General features: G+C 47.9%; 1 long non-coding RNA gene across 1 annotated transcript; it reads left to right on the top strand.

The window, feature by feature from the left end:
- The first annotated feature begins 17,177 nt into the window (after nucleotides 1-17,177).
- LOC135397757 (uncharacterized) lies at nucleotides 17,178-18,353 on the top strand. The gene is made up of 3 exons (XR_010423724.1): nucleotides 17,178-17,256; nucleotides 17,558-17,673; nucleotides 18,241-18,353. It is a non-coding gene; the product is annotated as an uncharacterized LOC135397757 (long non-coding RNA).
- The last annotated feature ends 1,824 nt before the right edge of the window (nucleotides 18,354-20,177 follow it).

Raw genomic sequence — 20,177 nt, 5'->3', positions numbered from 1 at the left:
CTACTTGATGCCCCTCTGGACCCTCATTCTGTACGTGTCATTGACATCTTCCTTATGGGTGTTCGTCATGTTCCCTTGCGTACCCCGCAGACAGTGCTAACGGGCCATCTCCATCAGTTTCCGCACCATCTAGTGGTCGCAACTGACGCCTCGCTGTTAGAGGAGCTCTCTGGGGTCGGCCTCTTCTTCCGTGAGCTCGATTTCCAGTTCCCAGTGCGGCTCCCAGATTTCACTCCTCCATTTCAATGCGAGTTCCTTGCCATAGTTTTAGCCCTCAGAAGGGTCCCGCCCTCCTGGGAAAGGGTGATCTTGCTTTCAGACTCACTTTCAGTCATTTCTGCTTTGGCGACCCCCTCCCAGGTCTTGCTCTCCCTTCTGCTTCCACTTGTTCCCTCGCACATACGCGATATCATCTTTACGTGGGTTCCTGGTCACCGTGGGCTTGCTGTACGAAGTTGTTTAACATGACGTTTTCATCGCTTCCGGTTTGGTGCCAAAACGACATCTTAAGTACTTCGCACTGTGCCGATTGATACAGTTATCGCTTCTGATTTGAAGACAGAGAGGGTCGTACACGCCTTTTTGCGGCAACTCAAACTGCCACAAAAAGTCGTACACCGCCCGTTTTCAACAAATCAGGAAAGCGAAAGATATAATTCTGCATGGCGGCTGGTTCCGAGCGTCCTTAGTCGCGGAAGGACCGGAAGTTGTGGCGGAGTCTTGTTTATGTTTACCCGATAATGTCATGTGTACAACATGACGATCCGTTTGCGCTGCACATCGACACCTGGACAGCCCAGCCACAAAACATGCCGCCGATAATAATCGCATTGTAGGTTATTTAGCTTATTTGATATTTCCGCCGAGCCAGTTCACTGCTGATACTGTGCAGGCGTATAAATAACTGGAAGCCTCAGGCGATCTGTTTCTCTTCACCTCTGTTTATCTTCACCTCAGGCGATCTGTTTGATCGCGGCGTTTCTGAAAACAGCGTTAAGTTGCTACCGTGCACAGAATCATGTTAGCGTTGTTTATTTGTACACAAGTACCGCGAGGGAATCTCACAAAGGCGATGTCAGGGAATCTGTTGAACTGCAGTGATTAAACGATTTCTTCGTTGTGCGTTGCGCGGAAACTGATGAAAAGTGATTTCGCCACCCTTTCCCCATCGGCAGAAGGACACATGGCTTTGCGGTATGCCCACTTTACTTGAAAACGATCACTCCAATCAGTTCTTGACTGCAGAGTTGCGCCTAACTCGTTACAAGTAACTCGTTACTTGGTAACGGTTACTTTTTTTGGTAACGAAGTAACGATTCAGTTAGTTTTTAAAAAATTGTAATAGCAACGGATTCAGTTACAAAAATTGGTAACTCGATACTGACGTTACTCGTTCCCTTTCTTCAGCGCGGGGGAGCACATTTCGACACTCCGTGTGGCGCAATGCGTGCAGATTTGACCTGCATGACCCACGACCAAGTGGACTCAAAGTATTATTGCAGTCCCTTGCTGGATGTGTTGTTGACGTGCTGAATCGTCTTAAACGAAGGACCTTGTCTTCTTTTCTCTTGTTTCCGTAATCTCCGACCATCACTCATTCTCAAGAATTGTACACAAATTGTGCTATGGCTACAAAAAACGCGTTTCGACTTCTAGCCTTTTCTTGTCTTTGCTAAGCTTCTGAGCGCCCTAAATTATGACGCAGCCCCTCGTCTGTTTTCGGGAACCGTTCGTGATCGGTGGCACGAAAACCGGTGTCTTTCCTTGTGTTTTCATAATCTCCGATCACCCCCACTTCGGAAAGAAGGAAGAAGGTGCAGGCAAGCTTATATAGACTCATGGTATGCGGCCGAGAGACACAGAACACGAACGAAGGACGACAAATTCTCAGGCTCAGCAAAAGGTTTATTACAATGACACAGACTATATAGGCTCCATGCACTTCACCAGAGGGCAGCCCGACGCTTTGCCTTCGACGCCACTCCGCGGCGGAACTGTTCGCAACTGGGTTGGTGAGCCGGCTGCATTGTACGCCGCGGCTTCCAGAATTCTAACTGATCTGTTATGCGACTTCTTCCTAAGTTGTAATTACAGAAAAAAAAAAGGCATTAAAGGTCAGCTCCGGAGGAAACTCACTGCCACGGATTACAACAAAAACTCGCAGGCACAAAGGTTGATGCCTACTGAATGTACTTCCAAAATAGTTTCGGCGAATACCCTGTATTTACTGCGAAATCTGTTTTTTGGTTTGCCGTCCGATCGTCCGCTTGAACAGCTGACGTCACGCTCAGCTTTCGCTTTGGCTCCTCTTGGCTTGTTTGCTGGCTCGCAGTTTCGCAATCGCCAGCAATCACAACTCGTAAGGCTGAAAGCGAAATCGAGAGTCGTGTACGTGTGGGCACCTCATCTAAGTTGTCACTTTGTGAGAGATGCAGCGTGAGTGAATTGTGAGAATGCCGTGCTTCTCGCAGTACGAGGTACGCTACTAAGAAAGATGTTTCGTGCCAGGTACCCAGTTGATATTGTGCGTGATTGAGTGGTACGAAACCAGTAGTTGAGTGCTCTGAACTTATCAAGGCAACTGTCGTGTGTGCACGAAGCATTTTGCATCAGAATGTTACGAGGTCGTTCACTTGACGGCCGATTTGGACTGTAAAAGTCGCTGGAAAGGGATGCGGCACCTGCCTCGTTCGACAACAACAAAGAGGAGAGGATAGCAACAAAGAACCAAAGTTGCGGGTAAGTGTCCGCACGAACTTGCACTATGGCTTGCATACAATGTAAACATGTGAACGACAAATATGGGACTGCTAAACCCTATAATCCGCGGTTGTATGTAAAACTACGCAGTTTCTCAGAGAAGCTGGTTGAGAAATTACATGAGTTTGGAGAAGTCTGAGCTTGGGCACAGGGAAGACAAAACAGTCACAGCAGGTGAAATCAGCAACAACTTAGGGGTTCCTGTTTTGAGACACTCTGTGTCTGTCTGGACTTCTGTGTGATCACATTCAGCCTTTTCCCAACCATGGGACCACACCATATCCTGCATACATGGTAGCATATTGTTGTTCCTCTTTAAAAGCCGGGCTGTGTCTGTGAGTGCCGTGTATTCAAGTTGTAATGTAAAGTTATTACGTGCCAGAAATTCCATTCTGTCCTTCTATACTAATGAAGTTGACTCCAGCAACTGAGTACCTTGAAGTAAGGGATGACCATCAGCATGCTCGTCACAGATTAGCAGAAATAGGTGAAGTCATGAGAAAGGCTCATCTACCTGTGAATCATCGTTTTGACACATGGCACATTGCAAGAGGGCCATATTTGCTTTGTAGCACACAGTCATAACACATATGTATGCTGTCCATTGGTTGACAACATATTTCCTATTAGAAGGGGTATAGCTGGGGGCAAGCTATGCTGTCAACATTGTTGATCACATTTTGTAGCTCTTAAATATGCAGATGCTTTTTTGCACTTTTCCTAACAATATTAGCCTTAACAGGTATCATTATAATTTCTGCTTCTCCTTTCTCAGGCCCCAGGAAAGAGGTACATACAGCAGCACTGGTGAAGCAACGTCTGGTGCTACAATAATGGTGCCACAGTATCGTGAACATGTACCGGTAAAATGGCTCATGATACTCTGGCATGTCATGGATATTTGGATCATAACGTTGCTTCACATATTCATGAGCATCGAAGTCACCATGCAAGATGTGCACATCAAGACATTGGGAAGCTGCTTTGGCCCCACGAAGGTGATTTACAGTATTTCAAGCTAGCAGCGATTACTAAGCAACTGTCCTGCATTCCTCACTTACAGGAACTGGAACATTCGAAGTGTTGGAGGAGATAGTGGGTGTACTTCCCCTTCTGAAGGACATCCCGCCATTGTGTGCACTAAAAGTTTCCTTGTCTCAGTGCTGTTACTCGGTCATGTATCAAATTATGTCATAGTAAGTAGGTCATGTATCACTTGCACCTTATCTGTGTGCCACATATTGTATCTACACAAAAGGAATGTGTGTGAGAAAACTACTGAAACAGAGAATTGCATTGCTTCTTTACTGCACAAGCCTGTTCTGTCTGTTTTAGGAATTCTAATAATGCTAATTTTCATGTCAGGTTATGTCCAGGGGCTTACTGGTGCTCTGCTCGATCTCTGGGGACGATAGCTGTTCATGAGCCCCCGAATAGAAGGAAGAGACTACACAAGGGGGGCTCACCGCAAGAGTTACAGTGAATGAGTAAACGCTAACAACTCTGCAAGGCATTAAATGCAAGTCGACAGCAGAAGGGCTTCGGCGAACATGTACAAACAGTCGCATACCTAGGATGTTTAGTTTTTGGCATTTCATTCGCCATTAATCGGTGGCTTCTGTAGAAGCGTAGGTGATGGGGAAACAAACACAAGATTTTGGAGCACACAGTAAATGGTACTCCATGTTCCTTAGCCATTTTTACTACATGAAGTGCCAGGGAAAAATCAAAGGGGTTGAGACGCTTTCATAGACGTGGTTTGTTACATCATGGGTGCATCATGCATTGCGCTCCATAATGCTGATCAATCTGTTTTTTTTGTTTTTTTTTTCATGTGGTTTTTTTCATGTGTCATACTTCTTGAGATAAAAGCTCTCGAACAGATGCCTGACTAACGCACGAATGTCAAGGACCTCAGAAATACAGCCAATTCCACTGATAGCCCTGAGGTCTGTGACGTCAGAGCTGCTTGAGTTTTGCTATTCAAGGTGCCCATTTTCTACACTCTATTCCAACCTTGGTTTGTAAAACACACATTGGTACGAAGAAGCTTTTATGTTCTGTGGAGTCGCGCTCCACGGCCGGGGCCCAGAGAGGGCGCACATGTTGTCGGAATTAAGTTACACGCCCAGAGAGGGCGCGCACATGTTGTCGGAATTAAGTTACACGCCCAGAGAGGGCGCGCATGTTGGAGGAGAGCCTTGATAAGGCAATGCTCAGCGGCCGGAAGACAGACGGAGTGTGAGCGAACGACCGAGAAGGAAGATTGCACCACTATGGCGTAAGTGAACGTCCTGTGGGACAATAAACGAGGTATTGATTAATTTGTGTCTGTGTCTCTCGGTGCGGTGGTTTCGGTAGGAGACCGGTTGGGTTCTACCCCAAGTGGGATCGAGGGGGTGGAATCCCACAAATTGGCGCCCACACGTGGGGCTCGACCGGTCTCGCCGCACGCCCGGGAGGCACTGACAGCTACTGCATTCGGAGTGTTGTTAGTAGCATTTGTCGCTCGTGCCCTTTGCTCGCTGTCGCTTTTGCTGTTTATTTGTAGTTCGGGAGTGTGCGTTTGCTGGCCATGCCGCCCAAGAGGCCCCCTCTCGAGCCCGTCTACGAGGACGACCCGCCAGTAGCGGAGGACCTGCTTCGGCAGATGACAGCTCTCTGCGCTTTATTGTCGCAGCAGCTCCCCAGCAGCACGTCCGCCGCCCAGCCGTCCTCGGAACCCCCGCTACGCCTGAACCTGACGATACCGACATTTTCGGGCTACAGCGACGCCAAGTCCGTCGAAGATTTTCTCGCGGACGTGGAGGCTTACCAGACAGCCGTGGGAGCAACCGACGAAGCCGTCCTGCGCCGGATACTACCCGCTGCATTGGTAAGCTCAGCTGCTGTGTGGCGCCGGTCTCAACCCGCATTTCCGTCTATGACCGAATTTCAGCGGCTGTTTCGGGAGGAATTTTTGCCCCCGGATTATGCAACGCGTATGCGCGAGGAACTCATGACTCGAACGCAGCACGCGGAGGAGAGCCTGTTGGAATATACCCGGGCAATCCAAGAGCTGTACCGCAGAGCTGAACCGCTCGCGACGGAAAGCGAGAAGGTGGCTCGCGCTATTCGCCAATGTCACCCTCGTTTTAAGCCTTATTTGCGGGGGCGAAGCTTTTCTTCGCTCGATGACCTCGCTAAAGAAGCCCGTGTCATCCAAGCAGATTTGTTGGCGGAATTGCAGTACCGCCCACCGCCTAGGCCGGAACAAACGCTGGAGCCTAGCTGCGCATGGAACGGGCCGAGACAGTCGTTAGACGCGGAACTAAACCCCCGTGGGACTGTTGGAACACACGGCGGTTCGTCCGCCGGGCCAGTTTACCGTTCTTTGGATCCATTTGCATATGAGCAAAGGAACCGAGCGATGTCGGCACGAGCAGAGCCGCGCGAGCGCGAAGTCGGTGATGCACGTCATGCACCACGGCAGGACAGGCGCGACTCTAGAGCAAGTAATAACGCAGGAACACAACCCCGTTGTTACGGTTGCGGTGAACGCGGTCATTTTCGTCGTAATTGCCCGCAGCAGACCACTACCACCCCCAGACGACCCCCGCAGGGAAACCCGGGACGCCGGCGGCGGTAATTGGGAATGACTCAGTTCTGTCGTCGGCTGCTGAAAATGTCGATAAGAAGCAAGCGAATTCTAACCATGCTATCTTGTCTGATAACGTAGTGGCCTTGGTCCCGCTCGCATGTCGAGCGCAGGATGACATATGCAACATCGGACCGTTTATCGTGGCGCGCGTTCTGAGTAAGGACGTTGCGGCTTTGGTGGACACTGGAGCGGCTGTATCCCTGATAGGTGACACCATCCACGATTGGTGCCGGGAGCGGAACATTTCCGTACGGACAACCAGGACCTGCCTAAGGCTCGCATCAGATGCAGTCGTACCAGCCGGAGGAGCAGTACGTCTCACTTTGACCGTCGACGGACAACGTGTCAGACAACGCTTCATCTACCTGCCCGGATTGGCGGGACTAATGATCCTGGGACGCGACTTCATTATCCGGATGGGACTCGTCCTGGACTTACGTCGCGGAGGCTACCAGCATGCAAGCGGTACTACCTTCTACCCCTTCATGGAGTGGACGACGCCGGAAACGGAGCAGAACCGGACTGGTGAGGAGACCCAGGATCCCGGAGCTGGACAATCTACGTCCGTTGAGCTATTTTCCGGAGCAGAACACCTAACAGCGACGGTCGTACCCGCTGTTCTGGAGGACGTCCTGAAACGATTTCCAGGAAGCCCAGACCAGCGACGCATGCTCGCTAAAGCATTGCGGCCATTCTCCTGTATGTTCACAGAGAGACCAGGTCTAACCCATGCATTGGAGCACCGCATAGAAACCGGCGACGCAAGGCCCTGGCGATGTAATCCTCGGCCTTTGAGTGTGCATAAGCGCAAGCTCCTCGATGCTGCGCTGGATGAAATGATCGAGACCGGTGCTGTGAGACCTTCTCGCAGCCCTTGGGCTTTTCCGGTGGTTCTTGCGCCGAAAAAGGATGGAACCGCAAGGTTGTGCGTGGATTACCGCCGACTGAACGAGGTGACGGTAAGAGATTCGTACCCTTTTCCCTCGATAGACTCGATCATGTATTCGTTGGGATCCGCCCACGTGTTTACAACTTTGGACTGCAGTAGAGGATTCCTGCAGATTCCGATAGCACCGGATGATGTTGAGAAAACAGCATTTACCTGTCACAGGGGATTATTTGAATTTGTCCGACTGCCCTTTGGACTGTCTAATTCTCCCGCTAGTTTTCAGCGAGTGATGGACGAGGTGCTTGGCGATGCGAAATACAATTTCGCTATGGCGTACATGGATGACGTAGTAATTTTTTCACGTACATTCCAGGAACACCTTTCTCATTTGAAAGTGGTGTTAGGACGCATGCAGGCTGCAGGATTGACTGTCAATCCCCGGAAGATGCAGTTGGCTGCCAACAGCATCGATCTCCTCGGGTTCAAGGTGGAGTCCGGCACGGTCAGGCCGAACGAGGACAAGCTAAAAGCTATCCTTGAGTATCCCCGCCCGACGGATGTGAAAAGCTTGCAGCGCTTCCTTGGTATGATTGGCTTTTATAGACAGTTTATACCGCGATGCGCAGACCTAACGCAACCGCTAACTTGGCTTTTGCGGAAGGGAGCACGATGGTCGTGGGGACAAGCGCAGGAACAGGCGTTTACCTCTCTCGCTAAAGCGATTGCGGAAACTACCCGCTTGTATCTCCCGGACCTCAATCGCCCATTTGTACTTCAAACAGATGCGAGCGATTACGGCCTTGGTGCAGTCTTGTTACAAGAGCATCACGGTGAACTCCAGCCCGTGGCATTTGCAAGCCGTACGCTGACGCCTCCCGAACGCAATTACAGCGTGACGGAGAAGGAGTGCCTAGCAATCATGTTCGCACTACATAAGTTCGACATGTATTTGGATGGTGCGAAATTTACTATTCAAACTGACCATCAGGCACTGTCCTGGTTAAAGCGGTTGAAAAACCCAGCCGGACGGCTCGCACGTTGGAGTTTAACGTTGCAGCGATATGACTTCTCGGTGGAATACCGGAAGGGAACCTCAAATAAGGTGGCAGACGCGCTATCTCGAGCACCGTTGCCCCTTGAGGACGTCGTTATTCCGCAGGAGCTTGTGGCCGCGGTTAACAAGACCGTCACGGAGGAGGAGCTCTCGTGGGGACAGATTGTAAGCAGGAACGACATCCTGGAAGCGCAGAGGACCGACGGCCTTTGTCAGCGTGTGTCAAGGTGGCTGGAAACAGCAAACCTGCAAGGCACGGAAGACGCTGAGGAGAGGTACGACTCCTATCAGCTGAGCGAGGATGGTCTCCTGGTCCGGTACATTCCCCAGGCGGACGACGAGGAGGTTGGTGATAGCCCCTTTCGGATCGTAGTTCCAAGGAAGCTACGTAAGTCATTCCTCAAATACTTCCATGATTCTGCATTGTCGGGTCACGGTAGCGGCAGCAAGACTTATTCTAAGTTGTGTCGTATCGCGACTTGGCCAGGCATGAGACAGGATGTTTTGCGGTATACACGCAGCTGTCCGATATGTCAGAAGTCTAAGCCGCGTGGAGGGCAGCCTCCCGGCTTGCTGCAACCGATTGTTAGCCAGAAACCTTGGCAGATAGTCGCATGTGACGTAATGGGTCCTTATCCCAGAAGTCCCCGTGGTAACCAGTATCTGTTAGTTGTTACAGATCACTTCACGAAGTGGGTTGAGCTTTACCCGCTGCGGAAGTTGGTGTCCGCTCGGATCTGGGACAGACTGCTGGACGTTTTTTCCCGGTTTGGATTCCCGGACCAGCTCATCACGGATAACGCCTCGTACTTTACAAGTAAGGTGTTTGTCGATAGTTGCTCTGCGTTGAGCATACGTCACGTAAAGACGTCCCCTTATCACCCTCAGGCGAACATAACTGAGCGGGTTAATCGCAACATCAAGATGATGTTGGTATCTTTTACCGAAAGGCATAAAGATTGGGACGCCCGTCTTACGGAGCTTGGCTTTGCCACTCGTACTACGGAAAATAGGTCGACAGGCTTTACCCCGGCTTATTTGAATTTCGGACGGGAAATTGTGTTCCCCCTCGAAAACACGTTGCGAACACGGCACGCACAGCCTAGTCGTTCGTACGCGAAGTATGCTAATGATCTTCGCGATAGAATTTCGACTGCCATTCGTTTGGCACGAGAGAGTCTTGAGGTCGCAAGACTGGAGCAGTCCCTCCAGTACAACAAAGGTCGGCGCCAGGTCACTTACCGCGTTGGAGATCTGGTACTGAGGCGAACACATCCCCTTAGCGATGCAGCGAAAGGCTTTGCTGCCTCTCTCGCTGATCGATGGGACGGTCCTTATCGGGTAAGCGCACAGCTAACTCCGGTCACTTACAGGCTCGAGCGTTGCAGCGACAACGAAGAAACGGGCCCTGTCCACGTACAAGACCTCAAGACCTTCAGCCAACGCATCTCGGACAACGGCAGGCGGGAGGAGGACCACGATCGAGCATCGCAAGCCCGCTCTCCCTCAAGTCCCCCTAGGGCCGGTCAACCATCCCCCGAAGAGACTACTGCCCAGGGCGGGGTTCCCGGGATTACCCGTTATAACCTTCGCCCACGTAAGCAGCCGAGATAACCCTTCCTCCTTTACTCTTGCAGAACACGAGGAAAACATATCGGACGACAGCCCTATCGTCTGCCTCGTCGACGTCCTCGCAATGGGAGAACGGACAGGCCCCCACAACGCCCAGCCCCTGCTCCACATGGTGGTCCTCCCGCACAGCACCACGTTGCCACTTGGACGACACAGGTCGGCGTCGTTACGATCAGCTACGCCTCTCGAAGACGCTGGCGCGACCAGAGCCGGCCCCTGAGGGGAGACCCCCTCGACTCGACACCCGAACCTTTCCGAGGATTCACCCTACAGGAGAGGTACCCCACAGAACCTCCCGCTGTCCACACTCCTGAGGAGCTGGCTCGCTTATGCCAATTGTGTTGGATCCCGGAGATCCACCCACCCACCCACCGAGCTGGCGCTCTGCACCAGAGTCACCTTCTTAGGGACAGAGCCATCACACCCTCGACGCTGGGTCCCGAGGATATCGCCGCAGCTGTAAACCTCCTTCGACGCTACCAGCCAGGTCTCCTCGCCGGTCCTCCAAGAAGCCCACCGGACGACGCTATCCTCGATTCCCCGGACTTGTAGGGGGGGAGAGTGTGGAGTCGCGCTCCACGGCCGGGGCCCAGAGAGGGCGCACATGTTGTCGGAATTAAGTTACACGCCCAGAGAGGGCGCGCATGTTGGAGGAGAGCCTTGATAAGGCAATGCTCAGCTGGCTCAGCGGCCGGAAGACAGACGGAGTGTGAGCGAACGACCGAGAAGGAAGATTGCACCACTATGGCGTAAGTGAACGTCCTGTGGGACAATAAACGAGGTATTGATTAATTTGTGTCTGTGTCTCTCGGTGCGGTGGTTTCGGTAGGAGACCGGTTGGGTTCTACCCCAAGTGGGATCGAGGGGGTGGAATCCCACAGTTCATGTGGGATGGTGGTGTTGCAACCCCTTTCACTGGTTTGTGGGGAATGACCTGATTCTGCACCTAAGACTTACCACAGAACACCTGAACTGACACCTGTGTTCTGTCCATCTTGCAGTGTGCTTGTTTACCTGTTGCGAGGGATTATGGGGGGAGTCAGATAGTTTTATGATCTCTGTGTATTCAATAAAATTATGGTCTATTCAGTGTTACGTGTAAAATTACAGTATCTGTGGAATGTGTGGAGATGTGCATTGATTCAAGAAGTAAATCGGCTCCTGAAACCAGCATGCAGATCCAAATGTAATACTGGTGTCTTTCACATATGGAAGCAACTCATCTTCATTTCTTTTCTCTTTTTTTTTTCTTTCTTTCTTTCTTTTTTTGTGGTTGATTAATGTGATGGCTCATGGCTGCACTGCACTAGTAAACCAGCCGAAATAAGGTGCAAGATATCCCTGATAATTACACTTGCATGGTGTCCTTATACTGTGCAGTGTATTTTTGTATTCGTTTATTTTTTCCTTCCTTTCTTTTTCTGTTCAGCTCTCATAAGCCACGTATGCCCTCATGTAAGTATCTTGTTCTTGTATCTGGTGCTTGCTCTCTCGACAGTGTAAAATTTCGGCAAATACGTTCATCGCGAATCTACACTAAGGTTGTCATTCAAGCCTAATTCTTACGTACGTAGTACCTGCAGTGTGTATACGATAACATGGCGTTGCAAAACACAACTCGTTCACCCGGTTATAATGCCAAGAAATGCGATTACTGCTCCTGTAACGTCAAACGCCAGGTATTCGAGAGTGAGAAAGATATGCGCAAGTGATGCAGCAGTGGTGAGCCGTAACTATAAGAGAGTGAAGTCTTCAATTAAGCGATGAATTGACTTACTTTATCAAAGACACCTACAATGCGAATAAAAATGTCTTTCGTATGTAGGCGTAGCACAGTTCCGTTGACAATATACGTGACGTTCATTTCGTTCTTAGCCAGTCTGCCGCTGGCCGGAACGCGACAGCATAGTTGCACGAATCCTAACTGCACAAGTGGTATCAACAGCGTGTTTTAGCATTGGCAGATCATCCCAAATATTAAAAAAACGATGCGATCAAGAAGCCTACGTCGATCGAGCAGACGCTCCCTGCCAGCCACCATCGCCTGTGTTTACATTCCCGTATGCTCCGTAGAGAGGGAGGGAAGTCTTGAAGAACACTGATATCACTTACGTCGGCGATATAGACGGCGTGAAAAGCTGCCGTCATAAAAATGGCGGCCCCCATGTCTGTTTCGAAATGGTTAATTTACGATTATTTAAAATATGGGGCTGTTTTGTGGAAATGAAGGGTGCTTTCAGACACAGTTCGATATGGGCTTCCAGAATATTGTTACAGTTTCAAGAAGTCAAGGTATCTCCGGAGCTGACCTTTAAGCTTGACGAGAGTGCTCATATGTACGGAGTCAGTGTAACTCAGAACACGACAACCGTAGGCCCAGTCGTAATTTCAAATTGCTGCGTTGCACATACTGGTAAACATGGTTACGGCTGACAGATCAGTTGGTGCTGCGTAGACTCAATGTCCCGTTCAAACAGCCTGCACTTCTAGCACGTGATGAAATATTCGTTACGCCGTTGTCTGTGTACTGCGATCTTTCCGAGCCGTGTTGCCCATTGCGGCGTCTCGAATTCAGCATTATGTATTTGATGCACGACGACTTTGATATTTATATTTGACTTCACAAAATACGAGGGGTGTTCAAGTCAAACCGGGACTTTCTGTCTCCTGAGTGTACAAATGGCTCGCGCTACTTCTTTTTCGTCATTTTCACACGCGACAGGCCTCCGCGTTCACCACGTGGTGGTCCAAAGTTTGTGCAATACAGAGGACACATGCTGAACAAGATGGCCGACAACGAGGTGAGCACGCACATCGAAAGGCGAATTGAAGTTTCTCGTGAATGAAGGCGTAAAGTCATCTGAAATTCACAGAAGACTTCAGGCTAAGTATGGCCACGATATACTTAGCCGCAGCAAAGCGTTTGAGTGGTGCAAACGGTTCCGAGACGACCGTACATCAGTGCACGATGATCCCGGTCGGGGCGGCTCAGAGCCCAGTGTCAGAGTTCCTGAGAACATCCAACGTTTTCCCACGGTTTTCTGGGACAAGGCTGGCGTTGTTCATGTTGATTTTCTGCCCAGTGGTACCACCATGAATAGTGCATATTACTGCCAGGTTCTCAGGGATGTGCATAAGGCGCTGAAGCAAAAGCGGCCGGGCCTCATCACCAAAGGAGTCCTCCTCCTACAGGGCAATGCACGCCCGCATACCGCGCATTTCACGACACGCACCTTACAGGAACTTGGCTGGGAGTTGCTGCCGCATCTACCTTACAGTCCAGACCTCGCCCCCAGCGATTTCCATCTCTTCGGGCCACTGAAGGCGTTCCCAGAGTTGTGCCTAACTCGTTACAAGTAACTCGTTACTTGGTAACGGTTACTTTTTTGGTAACGAAGTAACGAAATCAGTTACAAGAATTGGTAACTCGTTACCGACGTTACTCGTTCCTTTTGTTCAGCGTGGGGGAGCACATTTGGGCACTCCGTGTGGCGCAATGCGTGCATATCTGACCTGCGTGACCCCGACCATGTGTGACTCATAGTATTTGCAGTCCCTCGCTGCATGTGTTGTTGTCTTTTCTCTTGTTTCCGTAATCTCCGACTATCACTCCTTCCCTAGAATGGGCACCAATTGTGCTATGGCTACAAAAACCGCGTTTCGACTTCTAGCCTTTTCTTGTCTTTACTAAGCTTCTGTGCGCCCTAAATTATGACGCAACCCCTCGTGTGTTTTGGGGAACCGTTGGTGATCGGTGGCACGAAAACCGGTGTTTTTTCTTGTGTTTTCATTATCTCTTATCACCCCCACTTAGGAAATAAGGGAGAAGGTCCAGGCAAGCTGATATAGAATCATGGTAAGGGGCCGAGAGACACGGAACACGAAGGACGGACGACAAATTTTAAGACTCAGCAAAAGGTTTATTACAATAACCCAGACTATATACCCAAGACGCGACACAGAGGGGGAACAAGACAAAACGGAGGGTCACTAATCACGTTGCCACGTGTGGCGATCAGCTTCTTTTGAAGTGCAATTTCTCATTAATAAAGAGTTGAAGACAAGTGACGGCATGTTTGTTGGCTCCTTTAACTATGCGGTGGTAACGTAAAAGTAACTCGTTACCTGTGAGTAACGAGAACTCGAGAACTTGAGTAACGAGAACTTGAACGCCCCTCGTAGTATAGTTATGAAACACGTACAGAAAGTGGTCTCACAGTGGAAACTAGTTTTAATATATCGTTCTACTAACTCTTCCATTCCTCTTCCATGGAATACATTCCAGAGTAACGAAGAACACAAATGAAAATGCGCTAGTTATGTAGGTTACAGTGATGTAGGTAAGAGCGGACTTATATATAGATCATAAATCAGTTATTACAGTATAAGTCAATATATATTGGTTTCAGTCAATGCTTTTTCATTCTTTCTTTCTTTAGCGGTTTCAGCAGAGTGGTGAATCACAGACAAGAATGCTTGCCCAGACTTGTCGTGCTTAGTGTGCGCTTAACGTGTGTTGGCAAAATTTATCAGGGTGGGTCATTCCATGCCAAACGTCCCAGAGGTGACGCTCGACCAGACTTGTGCCCATTACCGAAAAAAAAAAAAAACTAAATACCGTTACCCGCTACTTCAGGAAAAAGTAACTAAATACGTTACTCGTTCCCAACATACAAAAGTAACGAGTTCTCGTTACTCACAGGTAACGAGTTTCTTTTACGTTACCGCAGCATAGTTAAAGGAGCCAACGAACATGCCATCACTTGCCTTCAACACTTTATTAATGTGGAATTGCACTTCAGAAGAAGCAGATACTCGAAATTTGTCGTTCGTCCTTCGTGTTCCGTGTCTCTCCGCCCGTTACCATGAGTCTATATCAGTTTGCCTGGACCTTCTCCCTTGTTTCGGAAGTGGGGGTGATCGGAGATTACGAAAACATAGCACAATTGGTGGCCATTCTTGGGAAGGAGTGATGGTCGGAGATTATGGAAACAAGAGAAATGAACGATGAAAGATGAAAGTCACTGAAAAGGTTAGCCAGCTGTAGGGATCGAACCCACATCTTTGTTTGTATCTGTCCCTTCTATGTTGTTCCAGCCTCAGAACATCAGTTTATCTCTTGTAAGAGAAATGACAACAACATATCCGGCGAGGGACTGCAATAATACTTTGAGTCACACGTCACGCAGGTCAAATCTGCATGCATTGCGCCACAATGGATTGTATCTCATTACGGCCGAAGTCTCATTACGGCCGATGTCTCAATACGGCCGATAATCCTTTAATCCCCAATTGTCTCATTACGGCCAAAGTCTCAATACGGCCGAAGGCAGTCTCATTACGGCCGAAGATGTCTCATAACGGCCAAATGTCAAAATGTGTATTGTAACCTGCATTGATATGCAATGTCGCAGCCAGGTATGGATATATATTCAGCAGGGTATAAGCCATGCACTGTGCCCTTAGGGCCCTTATCATATTTATATACACATATTGCGAGACAAACGGTATGTTATCATACCACAGCACAATGCAACATATTGTGTAATGTGTACTCCCACAAGGTAGTGTAGGCTGTGAAGCAGGCTACTATGTGGAGTTAGCTACTTGTAGAGAGCTAGATGAATATTGGCTTTGTTGTGATGCTTTTGCAGCCATCCTACAGTCATTGGCCATGACAGAGCACCTATCTCAGTCGATGTCAGTTTATTTCCATTCGCCTTACAATGATACAATTCTTGCTTCTGGAATGAGTAAACCTGCAAGAAGCGATGAGCAACCATGAATAGGCTAGAATATTAAAAAAAAAATAACAACAAGCATTTGTCTCTACATGGCTCGTTTTAATGTGCACAAGCTGCACACGTGTTGATACGTGTCTGCTATTTCATACAAGGTTAACATAAATATTCATTTAGACAAAAGAATGACAAGCCTTAAAAATGTGACTTCCAGGTAAACACAGAGCATGACCATGATATGAATATAGGTTCAGTAGTTCATTCCCTTAATGGAAACATGTGAATATCAAATAGTAATACATTACAATTCATGAAATGATGCATGCATAACTTTCCATTTCAGGTTTCTTTTTTATAAAAGTAGTGCACGAATTAACATTCGTGCACTACTACAAAATTTCTCACTTCACAACAGAACCTTATTATGATCTTAACAGCTCATCTCTTCGCCAGGACTCCCTGGGCAGCAACATCCTATTAGCCATGTTGTTGTTTTTCTTTTTCGGAATCCTTCGTGCAGCCAGATACCATGCCTGGAATGGAAAACCAGCTATAAATAGCAATGTATTTGAATGATTTCCTCTTGAAGTATTTATTCTAATCAGATATGCTTTGTGCGCGAAGGCTCATAAGTACAACATTTGCAGACGTTCGACGTAAGCAGTTCTTGGAGATCAATTCCAGTACGCCGACTTGCGCTTTTATTTTTGAAGAAATACGACGACAAATTTTAACAAATGAAATACGGCTCGCAATGATACGAGTAAATGCTGCTGTACGGTGATGCATTATCGGTATCCTATCGTCTTCGAATAAATTTGTTGTTCCTAAACGCGCAACCAACTAGAAACGGCGCAAACCTACGAACGGATACCGAGTTACATCTATTACAGGCACTTCAGCTGTTTTGATTAATTTAAATTACTCTTATGAGAATCCAACTATGTGTGGACAGCACACTACTAAGACAGGCAATCTACGAAAGCATTACTCACCAGAATTCCTGCTTGACTTGGTCTTGGTCAACACTGCGCGATGTACGTTGGGGCTGTGGCGATTCATTCAACTCGATTTTTACCGGAACAACAGGCGCTGCTCGAAAGACAACGACGGAAAATAGAGAGCCGCTATAAAGTCCGCTAATTTGCACATTACAGCACTACAAAGCGATATATGAACACATCGTAAACAGCAACCACTCGCTCACACACACAAGAAACGAGGTACGCAACGTTGCTAGACACCATCCGAACTCCGAAGTGAGAGTAGCAAAACAACAAGATATCAAAACACGAAAGGAAGAGTATTGATCCCCCCTCCTTCAATAGCATGCAAAACGTGATTTGCGCTGAGATGAACATATATGTTCATGACGCGAGTAATTTTCACTTTTCACTGATCCAAAGGAGGTCACGTGGGATTGCTCGACGCTTGCGAAATCAACAATGAAAATGACGAAACGAAACTTGTGAATCGTGCATTTGCTCTTCATGGTAGCTGCCAAAAAATCGAATCAAACTTATGGGACACTGGATTACAGGTATGTTGGCATCTTTTTCATTCCTGCATATCATTACACTATACGTGAATACATGGTGTAATGTCATGGGTGTCATGTCTCACGATGCTGGGGAACTAGTTGCATGGGGAAGTGTGCATGGTTCTAGACTTTTAATTTTTGATCGCGTAATCGAAATATCGGCACCTCTCGCATTGTGGCTTGCATGTGACCAACCAAGTGCTGTTCCCTTACTAGCGCTTCCTACAAACGACAAAACGAAACATGTGGGAATGTATGTTTTTGATTACTCATATGTAACAAGAAAATGTATCGTTTTCAGGTTGCTGCCACTACTCCATGTGCCCGCAATTGTCTTGCGTGTATGATTACACTAACGGCGTCGCCCACCACGGCGGAAGTGTTTTGCGTACACGCGTTTCAGCATGAAGCCTGCAGGTAACATCTGATGTGTACCCTTCGGATATTCTGAATTTACATATTGTAGCTTAGAGGAATTCCGAATGCCCAGAGTGACACACACTTTTAACATTGTGACATCAGTGCAGTGGCATAAGCTCTAATGTAGTGCCCCACGAAAATGAACAAGGGGTAGTGGTTTATCCAGAATCCCAAGCACGAGAAGGGTGTTGGAAAAAATTGTTGAAATAGTTACGTCATTACAGCTTAACATATCATTACAGACGTATCTGAAGCTGAAATCGCAAGGGCACCCCCTGTAGGGGGTGCACAGGCAAAAAAGTTAGGGGGGTCTGGATAAAGCACTGACGAGGGGGACTCCTCCACCCAATGTCAAGCCTCATAAAACACCTCCTGAAATAGTTTCCTGGCTATGCAGCTGCATTATTATGACGTAATTGTCATTGTTGTCCATAATTCTTGAATATGTTTCGGATATATGAAAAAAAAAGTTTGCTGCTTGACAGCATATGTCTTATAGTCATCATCAAACAAGAGCATATGTCATTTTGTTCAGTGGCTTATGTACTTTTTTGTAAATTTCAGGTGGACGTAAATTGTAGAAGGCAGCTAGTGGGGGAGAAGATCATGGTCATAGGTCATGTGACTCCTGGAGCTCCCAGTGGGCTCCCTTGTGGAGTACTTTTCAGAACACACACACACACAGTTTGCTCGCAGAACCAACGAGTAGGATGTTGCTTGAATACTGAGAGAAAATGGCGTAACACATACAAATATCGTGTGACACATATGACAATAAAAACATTTTTCACGAGGGATGCATGAAACACTGTCGCAATATTGTGTGCATGAACCATTGTGTGTGACACAAGCCGTGGGGGCACACCGCCTCGGACACATTTTGGGAAGCATAAAACACAGTATATACAGAGCTGCTATGGTGGATGCTTCTTTTTTCTTTTTTGGCCGTTATGAGACATCTTCGGCCGTAATGAGACTACCTTCGGCCGTATTGAGACTTTGGCCATAACGAGACACTTGGGGATTAAAGGATTTTCGGCCGTAATGAGACTTTCGGCCGTAATGAGACTTCGGCCGTAATGAGACTCGGGCCGTAATGAGATGTTACCCCACAATGAGTGCCGAAATGTGCTCCCCCGCGCTGAAGAAGAGGAACGAGTAACGTCAGTAACGAGTTATCAATTTTTGTAACTGATTCCGTTACTATTACCATTTTTTAAAAAGTAACAATCGTTACTTCGTTACCAAAAAAAGTAACCGTTACCAAGTAACGAGTTACTTGTAACGAGTTAGGCACAACTCTGCTAGACCCTTGTCGATTTTGTTATAAAAATTCGTACGGATTCATTGCTTGGGGAAAACCACTAAAAGAAATGTTTTAGCTGTCATCGCATAATAGTTGTCCCTAAGTTTCTGTTTAAAGCTACGGGTTCAGCCCCTGACCACCCCTGCAGTCTACGCATGCCGCCATCAAAATTATAGAGATATCGCAATTGTTTTCACGCCGCGGTATGGGAGAAGTGTCCATCTGCCTATCTCAGGGACGGAAATATTCTGGGTACTCGCCATATGGTATCCTAAAGGGGTGCGAAAAATGCTTCGAGAAGCAAAGTTTCCCATTTTTTCTGGACTACATCGCTAGAAGTAAAGAGAGAAAACTATTTTTAACATTGAGATACGTATGGATACTACAAGCCAAACAAATTTCGTTGAGAGGCTAAACACAATAATATGAGAAAAAAATACGTGAAGATGCAACTTTGGCGAAAATACGGCAACTTTAACCTGAAATAATAAAAATGGTGGAATGCAGAAAGAAGTACAGTGAAAGCTGGAAGAAAGTATCATGCCCAGAACACAAGGACTAAGTTTTAAAAAAAGAAATTTTTTATAGCGGAGAATATAGCGCAACATTAATATATAGCGCAACCGTAACAACGCTCTCATGATGAAAGATGAAAGATGGAAGTCACTGAAAAGGTTAGCCAGCTGTAGGACGAACCCACATCTTCAGGATTGCCGGTCCAGGGCTCCACCAATTGGGCTAAGCTAACACACCTCCCCAGCGACTTCCAAGGGTGCGTCAACTGAAGGGACAGAGCAACCACTCTCTCACTCATCCCCCTTTCACTCTTACATTTTTCTCATTCATACACACAATCATACGACGTTCAGTGACTTCCATCTTTCATCGTGAATTTCTTAGGCAATTTGAGGCTTTGTATGTATTTGTCCTTTCTATGTTGTTCCAGCCTCAGAACATCAGTTCTCTCATGTTCAACGCTCTCGTGCTCTCGGCGGCAGCCCATCGAAGGTGCACCAGGGGCGTGATGCTCAACTATTCGTTATTCCGTACCGCGCGATAAGTGCATGTATGCGATTCGTTGTGATTCGTCACGAGCTTTCGCGTGATGAGCAGTAGTGTCGTTTCTTTGAAATCACAGCCTAGTGGAACAGTTTGGAGCGCGCCAACTCCAAATAATAACGATAACGAACGGTAT

The sequence above is a fragment of the Ornithodoros turicata genome, chromosome 6 (assembly GCF_037126465.1).
Source record: "Ornithodoros turicata isolate Travis chromosome 6, ASM3712646v1, whole genome shotgun sequence".
NCBI classification, from domain to species: domain Eukaryota; kingdom Metazoa; phylum Arthropoda; class Arachnida; order Ixodida; family Argasidae; genus Ornithodoros; species Ornithodoros turicata.
Note: the sequence above shows the minus strand (reverse complement) of the source record. Positions and strands in the feature narration are given on the sequence as shown.